We start from the raw sequence: 18,576 nt of genomic DNA, 5'->3' as shown, positions 1-18,576 counted from the left end.
ACATGGGAGCTCTTACTACGCAGGGAGGTGCGGGACTGAAGCAATGCACATGCATGCATGTGTGTGTGTGTGCGTGCAAGTGTGTGTGCGCGTGTTTGTGTGTTGGGAGCTGTCTGGGAGCAGCTAGATGGTAGACGACCCTAACTGAGCCCTGGCCAAGTGTATAGTCTTCCACAGTGGTTCTCAAACTTGAGATGCAAAACTATGTGCATATATATATATATATACCCAAGCAAACGAATAAATAAATAAATCGGCTCATTTCGATAGTGTGTATAGTAAAACTGGAAGGATACCAAGATGATGGTCCCTGTCCAAAGATGACACCCAAAATGGTGAAGCATTCCATATTTTTCAGAGAAGCGTTTACTGATCAATGGGCATAACCTTTCAGTTAAGCAAGATGAATCAGTTGTAGAGATCTGCTGTACGACATCATACCAAAGTCAACGATAATGGATTACATGCTTCGAAATTTGTTTAAGAAGGTAGATCTTGGGTTATAATAAAATAAAATTTAAAAAATATGTATGACCTAAATGACTTTTACAAAAATCACATTAAAAAAAAATTTTTTTTAAAGTGTAGTTTCTTGGAACTTCTGGGAGAACCCAAGCAGGGCTCAGGAGTCTGCAGGTATGACAGGCACTCTAGGGAATATAATTTAGAGGAGAAAGAAGGATCCAGAAAAATACAATGGAAACCCATTGAGAATGAACTCCCAATTTGTCATGTCTAGCCCAGATCTCTAGGCAAGTGTTTACTGGCAATCTTTACTTGGGCTTTTACATGTTGCTCACCTTGCACCAAAGCGAACACATCACCTTATGCCCAAAGCGTGTTCCTCCTCTCGTACTTTCTTTTTTTCTTTTCTTTTTTTTTTTTTTAAAGACTATTTATTCGTGAGAGACACACAGAGAGAATGGCAGAGGGAGAAGACTCGATCCTTGGTCTCCAGGATCATGCCCTGGGCTGAAGGCGGCACTAAACCACTGAACCACCCGGGCTGCCCCTCTTGTACTTTCTATTAGAATGACCGATTCCATAATCTTCCTCATTTGCCAAACCAGGAACGTGGGAGCAAGTGTCAGTGCAGAAAGCCCATGGAATCAATCCACTCTGAAAAACCCTGTTCCAGGAGGACTCAAGCAAAGGAAATCCACAGACAGGCACTGCGTGAGTGCCTAAAGGAAGCGACAAGGAGCTGTGCTTGCCCAGGGGATCACCTGCTGTACCTTTGCTTATAAGGTTCCTGAATCCAGGCCAAAGCATCTGAGCTGGAACAGAACATCTGACCCACACAGAGCTGCCTGGCACATCTTCCCGAAACCATAAACCACCTGAAGGGGCAGGTTCTCATCTCCCCGCCAAAATCCGTCCCACTTTATGCCACTGCAGCCCCAAGCCTACAGAGAAGTCAGGTCTGGGCTCAGCCAAACTGTAGAACTGCCTGTGCCAGAAGCAGGTAGCAGGGGAGGGCTGTCCAGAGACCAGTGTGCCTGCTGCCATGGCAACTCATGATCAACCAGGGATGGGGAAGAAGGTGCTCTGCTAATTGAAACTCAGGCAACATTTTAGCATAAGCCCCAAGGAAGTTAATAATGCTCAGCTAGATTTTTCTCTTGTCCTCATTCCCTTCCATCTTTTCATGTCACCAAGTGGCTTTAAACTATCCCCTTCCCCCAAAAAAGAAAATCAGATGCATAGGCAAGACTTCTGATAAACCATGAGCCGAATCCCCCTCCCCTACCTTGTACTCAAGCAGAACCTAAGAGCCTGGTTCTCTTCCTTAGTAGCCTATCTATCTCAAAGGAAATCGTTTACCCAAAAGATTCTTAGGCTTGCACTTGGCTTCACCATTCCCACCTCACTGAGGCACCCAGGACAAATATTCTCACACTACAATATGACTAAGAGTCCCCCAGGGAACTTCACCAGCCCTTCCTGAGAGAGTTGATTCAGGCAAATCAGGAGCAAAACACAAGCATCTGCATTTTTTTTTTCCTCTGGTGCCCCAGGGAATCCTGATGGCAACACATCACAATCCACCCTTGAGAGATGTGAGAAATGTGGACCATTGATTTGGGCTTCTCCTATAGATCTGTCTTTTATAAGGCAGGCTGAGCTCAGCTACGTCTCATTGTCAAAGTTGTGGAAACGTCAATCACAAGTTTTGAAAGAGATAGGAGTTCGTGAAGCTCCGGGAAGGGACCCTGGAGAGGCACTGCCTGTTGCTGGGCAGAGGCTGAACCGCCTGGGATCTGCTGAAGCCCTGGAGACAGAACACAAGCACAATTGTGCAAATTTACATTTCTCCTAGAGCTATGTCTGCTTCCAGCAAGATTAAAGATTAAGATAAAACCAAAGTCTCCCTCCACAACGCCTAGAAATGACAGATGAAATAGGCAAAAGGGTTTAAATGCACACTTGAGCTTGCAACAAAGAAAGGGGATCATTCATGATAAGGAACCTATAAACCAGAGCCGAAACACCAAAACTGGTTCAGATGCTGCCTAGGGATTATTAACAAGGTCCCACGGACAGGTTCTAGGTGTGACTGTACACATGGGGCAAACAAAGATGAGGCTTTCTGCCCCATGAGAAGGAGGTGAAATTCTGTGAATGCAAGAGTCACGAAATTCTGTCCCTAGGTAGAAGAGGAGGGACTAGAAAAGAAAAATCCATCTAGCAGCACAGAGAGACAAAAAAGGATGATTATATGCTTCTGCTTGGTTTCTGGAGGAAAACAAAATGCTTGAAGAACAAAAAACATGGGCTTTCACCTCAAACAGTTCAGAATTTCTAGCTTCTGCATGGGCTGGAAAATCCCAACCTGGGTGTGACTGTAAATATCAGTTCCAGGCTAAAATCTCTATAAAGGGGTCTTACAGAAACAGATGCAAAACCCCACTGACAGGCTCTCCCGTGATCTTGGGCCCTGGGAATCCTTTGAGGAAAAGCATACTCCACTAGAGAAGTACTGATCTAAAAAGTGACAGGAGAAAATGATACACCATAAATGGAGTCCGTGGACATGCAAAGAAGCAGAAACACAGCTTTATACAACAGACGTACCGTGGAAAATATAATATTAAATATGCCTTATGTCTGCACAAAAACCTGCACAAGGATATTTATAGCAGCCTTATTCATTATTGCCAAAACTTGGGAGTCTGAGATGACCTTGAACAGGTAAATGAATAAATAGCCAGATGTTAGTACATCCAGACACTGGAATATTATTTAACACTGCAAAGAAATGAGCTATCAAGCCATGAAAAGACACGAATAAACCTTAAATGCGTATCACTTAAGTGAAAGAAGTCAATAATGAAAGGACTATATGTGAACACAGACTGTATATGTTCATCCATATGACATTCCAGAAAAGGCAAAACTACAGAGATAATCAAGAGATGAGTGGTTGTCAGGGTAGGAGGAGGACAGGGACGAGGGAGGAGTGGATAGGTGGAGCACAAAGCATTTTTAAGGTGGTAGAAATACTCTACGTGATGCTATAATGGTAGATATATGTCATTATACATTTGTCTAAAACCAAAGAACACCAACAGAGAACCCTAGTGTAAACTGTGGACTCTGGGTGGTAGTGATGCGTCCACGGAGATTCTTCAAATGGAACAAACACAGCTCTCTGGTCGGGGGTGTTGATCATGGGGGAGGCTGTGCATGAATAGGTCAGGGAGTACATGGGGAATCTCTGAACCCTCCGTTGGGTTTTGCAATGAGCCTAAAACTGCTCTAAAAAATAAAGTCTAAAGTTTGGGTTTTTTTTTTTTTTTAATATACAACAATAAGGGGCACCTGGATGGCTCGGTTGGTTGAGTGTCTGACTCTTGGTTTTGGCTCAGGTCATGATCTCATGGGTCATGAGATCAAGCCCCAAATCAGGCTCCTCACTCAGCAGGGAGTCTCCTTGAGATTTTCTCCCTCTCCCCCTCTCCCCATGTGCTCTCTCTCTGAAATAAATAAATAGATTCTTAAAGAAAACCACAACAATAACAATAATAAATAGTAGCTAATTTGGAGGTATCAAAAAAAAAAAGAACTAAAAAATATTATAAAAATGACAATATGCAGGATGCCACATGGGGTAAACCAACTTAAAGCATTCCAGGGTCCTAAAAGACTGCTATCGGTCAATTTTGAATATCGTTAAGTCCACTATGCATGTTAAAACATTAAAGGTAGTCACAAAAAAGAAACAATTTAAAACTCCCAAACAAATAAAGGGTGAGGAGAAAAAAAAAAAAAAAAAGAGGAAATCATGTAGAAAAGTCAATAAGCCAAATAAAGCACAAAAGAGGGGAGAAGATAGTTGATCAATAGAAAGAACAATATAAAATATGGAGAAGTATTATCGGCCTTGGATAAGGCGAGCACAACATCCACAGCACATCTCCAAAGTGCACAGCCTTGGGGGTGCTGGCTGAAGTGTATATGCACACGCGTACACATATACACACCTTAGCAGCAAGATGATATTACTGATAGAGACTATTGAAGGGGATCAGAATAAGCCACCCCAAAATATACAATTTTGGCATAAGGATTATTTTGCACTAAAGGGAACTGAGAAACAGCAGATGCAGGAACAACTCTCTGCTTCTTCCCTTTGCGTAAAGGCAAGGCATAAATCGCCCTTTGTGACGGTGTCTCCCATCCCAGTACCAGAAAGAGAACTCCAGAGAGGACTAGAGTCTACCTAGATAATCCTCCTCTACTGTTAGTTTCCTTATATATTTTCTTCCTACAATGCATGGCCCCTAGAAGCTTGTATCTTTGTTTTCCTTTATCTAGCCATTTTTCTGCAATGAGTTACCCTTCATCAAAATCGTATATAAAGTCTCAATCCTAAGCACTGCTTGGGGTTTTCACATTTTCCTGTGGAGCCCTTGTGCATGTAAAATTAAAATTTGTATGCTTTTCTCCTGTTTGTCTGTCTTTTGTACGTTTAATTCACAGGCCCCAGGCACTCAACATAAGTGTATAGAGGTAAAGTTGTTTTTTCTCCCCCCCTCCTCTATACTATTAAATTATCAAAGAATAAATAATCCCAGTTCCAGGCTAACTATTCCAGAGAACTAATGGGGGGACAAAAAGAAGGACAACAATGCAACGCTGGATGATACTGGTATAACCTTAATATTCAAACCCAGAGAAATAAAACATAAATATAAATTTTAAGCCATGCCCATTTAAGAACATAGATGCAAACTACTGTGGATAAAAAGAGACTATCTGCAGGGGGGGAGGGGGCCTGTTCCCCCTGGTGGGGCTCAGGGGGCTGTAGCTGCCCCCTACCTCTCCCTGCCTCTCACCCCTCAATAAAATGATCTTAAACCACACAAACAAAAAAGAGGTTACCTTTAGGATCTATCAAAAGGTATCTACCAAAAATCTATAATGAATATATTAAAGGTGGGGAAGAAAAGAAAAGTGGGGCACCTGGTTAGCTCAGTCAGTGAAGCTTGAACCTTCACCTCAGGTCATGATCCCAGGGCCCTGGGATCCAGTCCGTCCTGCATCCGGCTCCCTGCTCAGCAGGGAGTCTGCTTCTCCCTCTCCCTCTCCCCCTTCCCCTTGCTCAAGCTCTCTCTCTTAAATAAGTAAATAAAATCTTTAAAAAAGTAGAAAAGTTCTCTTTAGCATTCTAGGCAGAATTCGAAATATAGCAGCCCTCCCCCTGGTGCGCACCTTTTGCATAATCCCTGGGACTGTGAACACAATGGATCTCAGTCCTGTGATTACAAAAAATGGACCTTAAAATAAGGAAGATCAGCTAGGTAGCCTGCTCATCACATGAGCTCTTTAAAAGAGAGAGTTTCCTCCAGCTCGTTCCAAAAGAGGAGGCCGGCGATTTCTCTGGGGACAGGCTCAGAAATGTGCACGTGAAGTGGGCATCCCCAAGTAAATGAGTCCCGGCGTTGCCCTCCCCAAGTGGCAGCAGAGAAAGGAACAAGGAAGCACCACCCAGCGTTTGCTCTGGCGTTTGTCAAGATGCCTGTTTGAAAGGATCTGGGAAGCATCAGGTTTTTATAGGAGAGAAATAATAACTTTTCCTCCACGCTCCTAGGTTCTGTAGCTGGGGCCTAGAGCTTAAAAACAGACAAAAGGCATATTGACAAGAGAAAAACAGACTTTATTAACATGTGCAGCACATACATATGTAAGTGAAGCTCGGTGATGAGTAACTCAAAGAGGTGATTAGAACTTGGGGCTTATGGAGCATCGTAACAAAGAGGAACAGATCTGTAGAAAAGTGACAAGACAAAGGAAAGCGCAATTTGCATTTAAGGGTGACAGACAGATGGTGGGGGGCGCCTGGGTGGCTCAGTTGGTTAAGCGTCTGCCTCTGACTTGGGTCATTGATCTCAGGTCCCGGGATTAAGCCCTGAGTCGGGCTTGTCAGGCTTCTTGGCCAGCGGGGAGTCTGCTTCTCTCTCTCTCTCTCTCTGCCCCTCCCCACTGCTCCTTTCTTTCTCTCTCTCTCTTAAATAAATAAAAGCTTAAAAAAAAAAAAATGCAAGCCTGGGATTCCCTCCTCAGAGAATCTAGTACTGTCAGCCAGTGACAGGTTCATTTTTTTGAAGCGCATTTTTAAAAACTGATTTTAACACAAAAAGAGTGGAGACAAGAAAAGAAAATGGTGTGTAATCCCACTGCCCAGATAATCCCTGATGACATTTAAAAGCATGAAAGTAACACAGATGCGTGGTTAGAAATGCAAACAGGAAGGGTTGAGATGAAAACCAGGAGCCTCCCTCCCCCGCCCCAAATGTCTCTTTCCAAGGTAAGCAGCCATCACAGATTCTAATGTATTCTTCCAGAAAAAAATACCACATTAATACCGGGACATAATATGCCCTTTCCGACAGTTCCCTTTTTTTTTTTTTTTCACTCAAAAGGAATAATATTGTTTCCAGTTTTGTAGTTTGCTTTTCTTTGTTTATGATACCCTATAGATTTTTCTATATCTGCATTTTAAAAACCTACCCTGTTCATGTAAATTGGTTAATAATCTATTTTTTTAAAGATTTTATTTATTTATTCATGAGAGACACAGAGAGAGAGAGAGAGAGGCAGAGACACAGGCAGAGGGAGACGCAGGCTCCATGCAGGGAGCCTGACGTGGGACTTGATCCTGGGACCCCGGGGTCACACCCCAGGCTGAAGGCGCTGAGCCACCCGGGCTGCCCTGTAAATTGGTTTAAAGCAGAGAAGTGATCACATTTTTGAATCAGGGTTTATGATGATTCTGATGGGGCAGTGGGGGTAGGTGGGGGGAGGCGGTCGGTCAGCAGTCCACACTGAGAAATCGGGCCCGGGAAGACAGGTGTGTTCGTGTGAAACTCTCCGGTTGTGGTGTCCGTCCCTGCAGAGGCCTTGGAGATGCCCTCCACCCCGCCTCGGCAAGCAGGACCTCGGAATACCTCTGAACACCCTGCATTTACACGATGCCCGTGTGCATCCTGTCACAGGGCAACTGGGTAAATACTCCCAACCAGACTTGGTTTATCCACCTGCAAGGGTCTCAGGATAATTGCCTGGGGGCCAGGCAGCACCCGGCAGGAAATTATTCTTGGCTTTACCTCTGAAAATGGTGTGCCCGGTGGGGTGGGGGTGGGGCGGGGTGAGTGATTCACTCATCTGCAAAGCCCCATGGGTAGATCTCCAACTCAACACTCACCCGGTTTCAACCTTGGCTCCAGGCCAAAGCAAAGGGAGCGGGTGAGAGATTGGTCCCACGTGGCTTCAGATGCTCTCCAGATGCACAGGGACCCCTCTCCCCCTACTCCTTTGGCTGCACTCTCCTGCAGATTTTTGGCTGACCGTTAAGTGGCTCCAAAGATAATGCCGCCGAGAGGCCTGAAGCATCGTCCTACAGCCTCCCTTGTCTTTTTTTTTTTTTCTCCCTTGTCTTTTAATTAGAAAAGTTTTGCCTGCTAATGAGCCTATGCTGTCCATCACCTAATTATCTCTGAAAATCCTCAGCGACCCCCCTTCCCTGGCTGCAGCCATGGCGCCTGTCCCTGGGAGATCTGCAGGGGGACAGGACCAGTGATGCCCGAGGATGGTGCTTTTGCTCCTGTCCCAGTGCCTGGGAAGGCAGGTGGTCCCACCCAGGAGACAGAATCCTGAGGGGGAAGGGAGCTGGCAGCCGAGATCCCCATCCCACCTGCATCCTCTGGGGGTGCCTTCACCCCACGCAGGAGAGCCTGAGGTAGGCGTGCTCTACTCTCCCCGCCAGAGATGGTCAAGGGCACCAGGCAGGGACAACTCACCCGCTCTGCCAGAGTCTCAGCCTCAACTGTTCTATTGAACGGTGGACACAATGACCCAGGAGCCGTGGGGGAGCCCTTAACTGGCTAGGGCACAGCTGAGAAAGCAGGCTTGCAGGGTGAAGAACGCAGATGGAAAGCAGAAAGGACAGACCTTGGCAGGGAAGCAGGGAGGAATGAATAGACATGTGCCATCGGCTTCCCACTTCCTAATTCCAGTGTCCCCAGAGGCCGGCTGATCCCCTCACCCTGGATTCTGTGTCCTTAAAATGCACTCTCTCCTCTTCCTCTAGCTCGTCTGAAGTGGGCTTCCCTCCCCTTCGCCACAAGCTCCTTCCTGGATCAAGACAAAACCGCAGTTATGATAAAGTCTTGACAGCTGTCGGCCGAACAAGAGAACAGTAGGTTGGAAATAACCACTGAAATGTTTGCCCAGGGAAAGCAAGCCTCTGGGATCAGAGAGCACGGACGAATTTTGCTCCAAAGCAAAGAGACGAGTCCAGAGTTCACTCTGCATTCTCTGCTGCATGCAAGGCCTCATGCAACCTCTCCTCACTGTCTCCCATCCCAGACCCAAGCAGTTCCCTCTTACAATGGTGGGAAAGCTACTGCCCCCCTCCCTGCCCCCAGCAAGGCTGGATACTCAGCAGATGACAGCTCAGCACCCATTTGCAAGGCTGTCCCAGGGATGCTGAGCAAAGCTCAGGCACCCGGAGAAAGGGGGGATACCCCGCTCATGGTAATTCAAGGTCCTATAAATTTTGCAGGTGCAGGGGTTGATAGAGGAGCCAAAAGTTACCAGTCCAGAGAGAAAGTTTACTTTCACCTGCAAAACTTCTGTATTCTGGACAGCTCCACCCCACCCCTTCCCCAGGAGAAAGAGCCCAACCAGGGTCTCCTGCCAAATATAGACAAAGCAAGGAGGACACAGATTGCAGAGTTTGAGGCTCTGTCACTTCTAGTTCTTTTCCCTGAAAACATGGCCTAATCATTTTATACCTCCAATAAAGCTGAGGAATGTTATAGTGGCTACACATTGAGTACACAGCGGGGAGGGGAAGAAAGGGAACCTCATGACCAAAAAAAAAAAAAAAAAAAAAACCCCAGGCGGGCAAATATATCTCAAGCAGGATTGGAGATAAACACAGAGAGCAAATGACCATGGAGAGAGGAAAGGAAGAGACAGAGGCTACTTTGAGATGGAAAAGCTGCTCCAAGGAGAGTGGATGCCGAGCTAACATTTCGAGGGTGGGGGGTAAGTCGCAGGGAATGTAATTAAGTGAACTGTATATATTCTTTTAAATCCTGTTCACATTAATGCTGTAAATATTCTACTGAATTCATCATTATTGAATTTGCCAGCAAAGCTGTAGGGCAAAACTCCAGCCCAGAGTTTAATTACACCCAGGCAGAGTAGAGCATTTTTCATGTCCCTGAGAGCTGCCAGACGAGAAAGATGTAGTTTTATTAACGGCCCACCTTTCTGGACATAGCTGCCACCACCCCCAGGACTCCACAGGGGGGCAGAGGGATCCTGGAAACCACCCCCACCGCCACCACCCCGAGGCTTTCCACCATATGCCAGTGAACTTGCAAAGCGAGCTGGAGACTGATGGGAAAGCTATTCAAATCCAGTGATGGCAAATACTCTCCGATCCATTCTTCCTTCTTTTGCTCATTTTCCACCAGAGTGTGCATGCACACGTGCACACACACACACACACACGCACACATGCACACACGCACCCTCACCGCCAGGCATGTATCTATTGTCCTGCATTCACACAGTTCTTAATGATTACCCAGTTTGTGCATGTCCATTAATTCATGATCATCCTGCAGTCAAGGCTCCCGCCCTAACTCCTGTCCTTCCTTTTCCTTGGAGCACTTTCAAGGCTTCCTTTATATTAGTGCCTCCTCCTGTGCGGGTCAAAGTTAAACTTGGAATTGTTGCTTTTTTTTTCTCTTTATACATCATCTCATGCTGTCATGGCCTCAAACATCCAGATCTCTGGGTGGAAATAAAGGTTGGATTAAGACGGTCGAGAAAGGAATAAATGAAGAGCAGCTGTGGAACATTCACGGAGGGGTGGGGGCAGCAGCCTTGTGCTTCCTCTCAGGGGGCTGACGACCCCCGACCCCAAAACCAAAGTCAAGCAGAGAAGAGCCAAGAGAGCTTATTAAGTTCCAAACGTTTGACTGCATTTGTTAGAATATAGTGCCAGTGGGGCTGTAATCACAGAAACTTAGAGCCTACAGGGATCTTTTTAATTTCCCTGCACCCACAGACAGGAAATAAGCCCCTGGATGCCCCCACTGGGCCCCCAGTACATTCCAGGTCTTCAGTAATGCGGTGAGCTAAGACAAAACAAGGCATGTGAGTTAATGCTCCATCTGGTTTAGGAAAAAAAAAAAAACTAATTAAGCACCATCTTAAGATTGAAGCATCCCCATCTCAATAAGGAAGCCTCCCCACCATAATAAGGAAGCCTCCCCATCCCAATAAGGAAGCATCCCCATCCCAGTAAGGAAGCCTCCCCACCACATTAAGGAAGCCTCCCCATCCCAGTAAGGAGCTTCCCCATCCCAGTAAGGAAGCCTACCCATCCTAGTAAGGAAGCCTCCCCATCTCAGTAAGGGAACATCCCCATCCCACTAAGGAAGCCTCCCCATCTCAGTAAGGAAGCATCCCCACCACAGTAAGGAAGCCTCCCCACCATAAGAAGGAAGCCTCCCCACCACAATAAGGAAGCATCCCCACCACAGTAAGGAAGCCTCCCCATCCCAGTAAGGAGCATCCCCATCCCAGTAAGGAAGCCTCCCCACCACAGTAAGGAAGCCTCCCCATCCCAGTAAGGAAGCATCCCCATCCCAGTAAGGAAGCCTCTCAATCATAAAATTGAAAGACTGAAAAGCATCGAAAGATGGATTGAAAAGCAACCCCAACTCAGTAAAGAAGAGCAGTAACAGGTCTTTCAAAGACAACTGTATTCATCTGAGAAAGTCATGCCAGTCTTGAATTCTATTGAGAAAAAAAGCTGGTGCCAGGTGAGAGGAGTGCTTTTGAAGGAAAATGCTAGAAAAGGCTTCAAGACCATCAGCTGCACTTTTCAAATCGAAGCACCTCGCTCTGGTCCTCTCATCTGGGCCTGCTTCCATCCCCCCCTTACCACGTCCAGCACCGCTTCGTGACCACCTTTCCCACTGGGTCTTTGAATGGAAGCCCATGAGCCAAAATTATGGGTGGCTTTACACTCGGGCCCGTTTCTCCGATTCTTTTGATGGGTAGGCAATTAGACCCTCTGATGCAATTATTTTCACTCTTGCTCATGTCACATTGAAATGGGGAAAAAGAGGTCCAAAAACCTTTCCTTTGTGATATGCTCATGATGCCCAATTGAAATGCATCAATTATTTCCCCCCACTTATTCACGAGAGATAATTGGAATGGAAAAATATCTGCAGCTAGGCAAGAGGGGAAAAATTGCAGGTAATTTTCCGTGACAGGGCTTGTTCTAGCCCCTGGACTCAGATGCCCCTATTGGGAGCCTGTCAGACGCACTTGATGGAGTCATGATGGATCGGGACCGAGCCCTGAGACAAGTGTGCTTTATTCTGGCTTCGTGGCAGGCTCGTGTATTCATGCCAAGGACCAGTGACTGAACCATCTTCATTTTGAAAGTGGCACAAGGGGATCCCTCCCCTCCAGAACCAGGGCCCCTCTGTGGCAACAAATGGTAGTCTTAGAGACACATTCACTCCATCACGCCTCTGCTGCCAGCTTCTGCCCCTACTGTGGAAAGTGTTCTTGACACTCACTTCTCTCAGAAATTTTAGGAAAATGACAGCCAGTTAGTATATTTTCTTTGCATATTTCAGAAATATACACACACTCCCCAGCCCCAGGGGTTTTCTTGCTATTTGAACATGCCAAAATTGCTCCTACCTCAGGGCCTTTGCTTCTGCTTTGCCCTCTCGATCTGGTATTCTCTTCCTCCAGACATCTCTATGGCTTGTCTCCTTACCTCCCACTGGCCCTTATCCACAGACCACCTTTGTGGTGAACAATCTCAATATCCATTTAAAACATCAGCACTCCCAGCATCCTCTTTCTTACTTTCTTTTTCTCTAAACGGCACTCATGCTATGGAGTTCCTACATGATGTACCTTTTTACTTCATCACATACGTGCCCCCCACCCAGCCCCATTGCAAAGACAAGCTCTAGGAGGGTGTGGGGGGTTGTCAATTTGTTTAGTGCTATATCCCCAATATTTGACACAGAGACGCTCAGTGAATAATTACTGAATAAATCAAAGAATGAATGGATATTAAAACAAAGGGAGAAATCTTCAAAATAATAATAATGGAAATAAATTCAACTTTCTTCGGGTAATTGTCAGGAGAAGTAAGCTCCAAAGTGCAACGTCATGCTTTGCAACTAGTGGACAGAAGACAGTCTGGCCCTCCAGCCTGGGTCTGTAGGTATTCTTCAGGACTCAGTAGAGAGTTGTCTATGAAACATTTCATACGCATCTGATACGTAGGTTGTCAAATGTGACTCGCTGCTCATAAGCCAGGAGTAAAGCAAGTATGACAAACAACTGCCTGGCCATTTATCTGAGGTTCTTCTCCCAGAGTATTCAGTAGAAAAGGGGAAGAGAACAGGAACTTAATGGCCACGAACAGCTGGCAAGCATGGACAGGAGGCAGGTGCTTGCCCTCCATACCGATGAACCCAACCACATTTTCCAAACAATTGAGATGGTAGGACGGTGACTTTCTGCTGAAGGCCTGCACCGGGGGCACAGCCAGAAGTTGATGACGTTCACCACAGAGAGCCCTGGGGAGAAGGAAATTGGGGCTCTAGCCAATGAACAGAGGCAGAGGAGCTGGATTCTGGGTGGGACGCTGTTTCCAGGAGTCCTCTACGGGAGAATCCAGCTGGAATCACAGAGCATCAGAAACTGCCCAAGACCAAGTGGCAGGTCTCAATCATAGCAATGGCTCAGGCAGAGGATGAGTTTCTCTTATCTCCTCATCCCTGTCTATCAGCCCCCGCCCCACACCCTGACCCACTGGAGGGTGGTATAGAGCTGGAGATACCAAGGCAGTATCCTCTTCTTCATGGAGTTTACAAATGAGGAAGGAACATGGTGTCGCAGGGAGGAAATGAGCAAAGAGGAGGGAAGAGGAGGGGTTGGGGACTCCCGTTCCGCTCTTAGACCAGGGGTGTCCTAGTTTAGGCTGGAGGCATTCTGAATGCACTGGTGCATGCCAAGAACACCCATTCCTAAGTATAGAACCTGATGAGCTCTCAGAGCCACCCTGAGATTTCTGTCAGCCTGCATATGCTCCATTCCCTGTAATCTCCAAGCATGGGTGGAATGTGGGCTGAGAGGAAGCTAGCAGTAGTTTCAAGCCCTCCTAAGTAAGCAATGGCCCTGCTGACCTGGAGGAGGCACACGCTGTCTGCAGTTTGCCAAAGACATCTGGACCCCTTAGCATGGTCTTGCTAAAAAGCCACAGATTCAACCTGTTACTCACCCCACGTTTAGGTGGGTTAGTAGATCTTTGACAAAGGTGTTTAAGCAATTCAATGAGGAAAGGCAAAACTGGATTTCAATATTTAAAAAGATAGAAAGAAGGAAGCAAACAAGCAAGCAAACCTGAAATCTTGACCTCTACCTCACACCACAAACAAAAATTAAAAATGTCTTATGGACATGAATGTATAAGGCTAAAACTATAAAGCAACTAGAAAAGAATATAGGACAATCTCTCCATAACCTGAAGGTTGGCCAAGAGAGGACGCAAAAGGCACAGAGACTAAAGGAACAATTTGATAAATAAAACCTTATCAAAATTAAAAATGTTTTCTCCTCAAGAGGTGCCATTAAAAAAACTGAAAAAGCAAGTCATAGATGGGTTAAAAAAATATTCACAATCCATATATCTAACAAAGGACTTGTATCTAGAATATATCAAGAATGTTCACAACCCAGTAAGAAAAAGACAAAGAGCCCAATAAAATAAAATGGGACAAGACTTGAACAGACACATCACCAGAATAGATATACAAATAGCCAATAAGAACACAGCAATGTGCTCAACATTTCAGTTATCAGAGAAATAAAAACAGAACTCCCAGATACCATTTCATACACACTAGAATACAGAATGGCTAAAACTAACAAGACCAACAACACCAAATGTTGGCAAGGACGTGAGACAACTGGATCTCTCATATACCTCGGGTAGGTGTGTCAAATGGTACAACTATTTTCAAAAACCATTTGGCAGTTTCTTATACAGTATGAGTAACATACATGTATCCTATGATCCAGCAATTCCCACTCCTACTTTCCAAAAACAAGTGAAAATAGAAGTAAAAAAATATATGCAAATAGCTCTCACACTATTCTTACCTTTATAGGTTTTTTAATGAATGAGGAGCATCTTTTAGTCAAAAAAATATTTATCTGAGGCTTAGCAACTCTTTTAGCTGTACTTTCTTTCACTTCAGCTAAATTCAAATATAATCAAATTCAATAGTTACTGTAAAATGGCATGTGTTCCCCTTTCTATGTTAATTAAATTCCTTCCATCCATCCAACCTTTTATCTATAAATATGCAGAGACAGATGTCTAGAATTATGTTTACAAAATGTTTATATTGCTTATTCCTGGGAGGTGAGACTTGGGGAGATTTCTTGACTTTTTCTCTGGACTCTTTATATTGCTTAAATGTCTACAAAGAGCTATGCATCATATTTGCAAAAATAATTAAGTCGTAATGAAAAAAATAATAAAGTAGATCTCCTTCTGGTCCTGATCTTAGTTCCATGTTTATTTCCATCACGCTGGCCCTCAAAAGTGATAGCTATTTCCATGCATTTATTTAATATCTGTTTCCACCACTGGTTTGCAGGACCTGAGGGCAGGGCCAGGAATGGCAACTGGCCTGTAGTGGGCATACACACAATCCATAGAGGACCAAGCTAATTAGCTTCTCTGCTTATATATTTCCTAGAGTTAAAGAAGTCATCAAGATTGATCTCGTCTTATTATGTTTTTTTAGAAATATAAAATGACAGAATTTCTCTGAGTTCAGAGACTGAACTTTTAGAAACCCACGGGGCTTCATTTGTGGTTTTTTTTCTCCAGGAGAACTTGTAGGTAGCAAAGCTGTCACCTACTAATGCTTTCATATTCCTGAGGGAATGGGACAGATTTTTAACTCCACGAGCTGCTTGTTCCAACAGCTTCATGTAGATAAATGAGAGAATGACTCGTAGTTCTTGATTTTTTCCTAAAAGCAGTTCGTAAATAGTGTGTGTGTGCTGGGGAGGTAGGAGGTGGCAGGGGTGGCCACCATGCTGGTTCTATTGTTTGACCACAGAAATCCTCCTTCAAAGTCCATGGAAATATGGCCCATCTGAGAGCTGTAGACCCAGACAGAGCAGCAGTAGTGCTTCAAGGTAACACAAGGGTAAGGGGTCTCTCTTGTTCTCCCTGTTTTAGCGATTCCCATTCCTTTCTTGCTTCTAAACCTTTCTGCAACCCTTAGTTCTGCATTTCTCCTCTGGAAACAGGCTTCAAGTAATTCCTATTCCTCTTTAATAATGAATTTGTTCTAAATGTTCTGAGCGTCTTAAGTGGTCTGTACTGTTGCTCCTTAAATTTCAATTAGGAAGATAAATTGAAGATGCTAAATGCCAACATCTAAGTGGCTCTTTCATCTATCATAGAGAGCACGATGGTCCTGGGATTTAAAAAAAAAAAAAATCCCCATTCCATTTATCAAGAGTATTCTGCTTTGGTTTTGGGGTCTGTCAGAAGTATTTGCTATCTCAATCTTTGGAGCCCTGGAGCTGATTCACATTTCAGTATGTTCCTATCTCCCAAGTGGAGTCTTGAAAAGATCAGGATTAGCTTTTCCTGACAACAACCTAAGAAATTTGAGAGGGGAGGCCAGTGCCTGCCTGACAAATGGGAACTCTAAAAAAAAAAAAAAAAAAAGAAAAAAAAACCCTCCAGAGGTAGTGTCATTAGTTCTGTGTTTAGACGTTTGGCTCTACCCCCAGGGCATTGCCTCGACCCTAAGGCCCCTGGATGTCATTGTCTCAAAGAGCAAGTATCAGTGCATGTCAGCTCACATCAACTGGGTCCCAGAGAGATGTTAGCTTTCATCTTTCCCAGATGGCCCCCACATCTTGTCCCTAAAAAGCTGGCCATCCTCTTAGAAAAAATGTACATATACACAAACATTTCTTGCAAATCCAAATGGCTATTATTTAATCCTAGATTATCATCTCTTGTTCAAGGGGTCAAAGATGGCAGGGAAGCACTATAATGCTGTGTGAAGGGGGTCCTGGGCCAGCAAGACACCATCCTTATCCCACATCCTAGAGCTAGTGCTCAGCTGAATCTGAAAATCAACGGACTAGAAAATCAATACCAAATTTTGAGCAAAGGTAAGTTGCCTTCACACCGTACTTACAGTTTCTCCTTAGACTTGAAATTGAAATGCAAAGATAAGTTAACCCACACACAAAAAGTTTACAGTTTTTAGTATGGATGCTTAAGATTTTCAACATGTGCTATTATGTAGGTCTAAAGCAGGAATGCAAGTAAGTAGAATAAATGATGCGGAAGGGCAAAACAGAACATTTGAAAGGGTACATTTGTAGAAAGAGAACTTAAAAATATTTTCGAGACATGGTGGCATCAATCTGTGGATAGTCTGAATCTCTGCCAGTAAAAATAAAAAAAAAAAATCCCCATGTTCTATCATTTTTTGAAAACATCCCATTTCATTGCAACTTGGTGCCCCTGGACACCTGTGAGACTGCCTGCTTCCACTCAGGAAAATGTCTTGGAAGTGTTTCTTTAAACCCTTGTTTAAACATGGAGCAAAATATTCTGCGCTGAACCAGCATAGTGGCCAAATTCAACACCAAAATGCACAACCTCTTTCAAAACAATAAACAAATCTTAACCACAACCAAAACATCACCTCATTCTGTAGAGTTGAAGAAGGGCCTTGAGAGACAGGACATAGAATCCAACACACTGAATCCCCTCTGGGACAGACTGTCCAAGGAGAGACACACCACCTGTGGGAATCAGCTGCTCTGAACAACTCTGAGAAGCCGTGGTCGGGCTGACCAGCCCGTCTCAAACAGGCCACGGACGCATGGAACCGATGCAACGCCGCCCGAGTGAGAATCTAGATAGATGCTCTCCCGAACTGCAGAAAATCACTGTCAGCCACAAACTCCTAAGCTATCTCCTCAGTAGACTTATTGACTTATCCTGGTGGTGTTTTATGATTTATCAGGTCATCTAAGAGTGTCATGCACACTTAGGAGGCTTTGCCTACATTCGCTGATTCTCTGACAGGCTAGGTCTCCACTAGGAAGAAAATATGGTCTTGGTGTACCTCATCCCTGAAGCTCCTGCATTCCAGCCTCTGTCAAAAAGGCATGTTGGAGGTGGAGGGATGAACAGAAACCAAGCTGCTACCTTTAAAAGACCCAGCGTCTAGCACATGTGATGGAAGGGAAGAGCAGCGTACAGTTTTCATACGAAATGGTAACACTGGTGCTAGGTTTGCCAAGGCACTAGTGTAGCAAAGGGAAGTCACGCTTGATCCTGCCTGGAAAGTCAAAGAAGTCTTAAGATCGGAAAAGATTCCTGAACCATCTTGAGGCAGAGAGGGTTCTCTAGACAGAGGGAACATTTCTTTAGGCAAAGAAATATAGAAAAATGAAGTACTCTTTTTTGGGAGACAGAACATGAAGACTCCTAACTCTGGGAAATGAACTAGGGGTGGTGGAAGGGGAGGAGGGCGGGGGGTGGGGGTGAATGGGTGACGGGCACTGAGGGGGGCACTTGACGGGATGAGCACTGGGTGTTATTCTGTATGTTGGTAAATTGAACACCAATAAAAAATAAATTTATTATAAAAAAAAGAAAAATGAAGTACTCTTTTTAGAAGAGAAGTAGCCCCGTGTGGCTGGACTGTAGGCTCCATAAGGGGGGAAATGAGAGATGATTCTACAAACACAGATAATAAAAGCTTTTATGTCAAGTTCAGGATCTGGGGACTTTATCCTGATCCTGTTGGAAATGGTAAGCTTCTAAATAGAAAAGTCATTGCATCGATTCGGCCTTTTTACAAAGTTCACATCCTAGCAGTATGATGATGGATTAGGGATCAAATACGCGTTGGTCCTGAAATCGAGTGGTCCATCCCGTGGAGGTTTCAAACA

The 18,576-nt window shown here is 44.8% G+C and overlaps 1 protein-coding gene and 1 pseudogene across 8 annotated transcripts in view; one reads left to right on the top strand and one right to left on the bottom strand.

The window, feature by feature from the left end:
• The window catches only part of SLC39A11 (solute carrier family 39 member 11), a 410,439-nt gene that overhangs the window by 165,556 nt on the left and 226,307 nt on the right, over nt 1-18,576 (bottom strand). The gene's annotated exons all lie outside the window — the stretch shown is intronic.
• On the top strand, nt 257-355 carry LOC112920940 (U6 spliceosomal RNA; annotated as a pseudogene).

This window comes from Vulpes vulpes, chromosome 2 (genome assembly GCF_048418805.1).
Source record: "Vulpes vulpes isolate BD-2025 chromosome 2, VulVul3, whole genome shotgun sequence".
Classification (NCBI taxonomy): domain Eukaryota; kingdom Metazoa; phylum Chordata; class Mammalia; order Carnivora; family Canidae; genus Vulpes; species Vulpes vulpes.
Note: the sequence above shows the minus strand (reverse complement) of the source record. Positions and strands in the feature narration are given on the sequence as shown.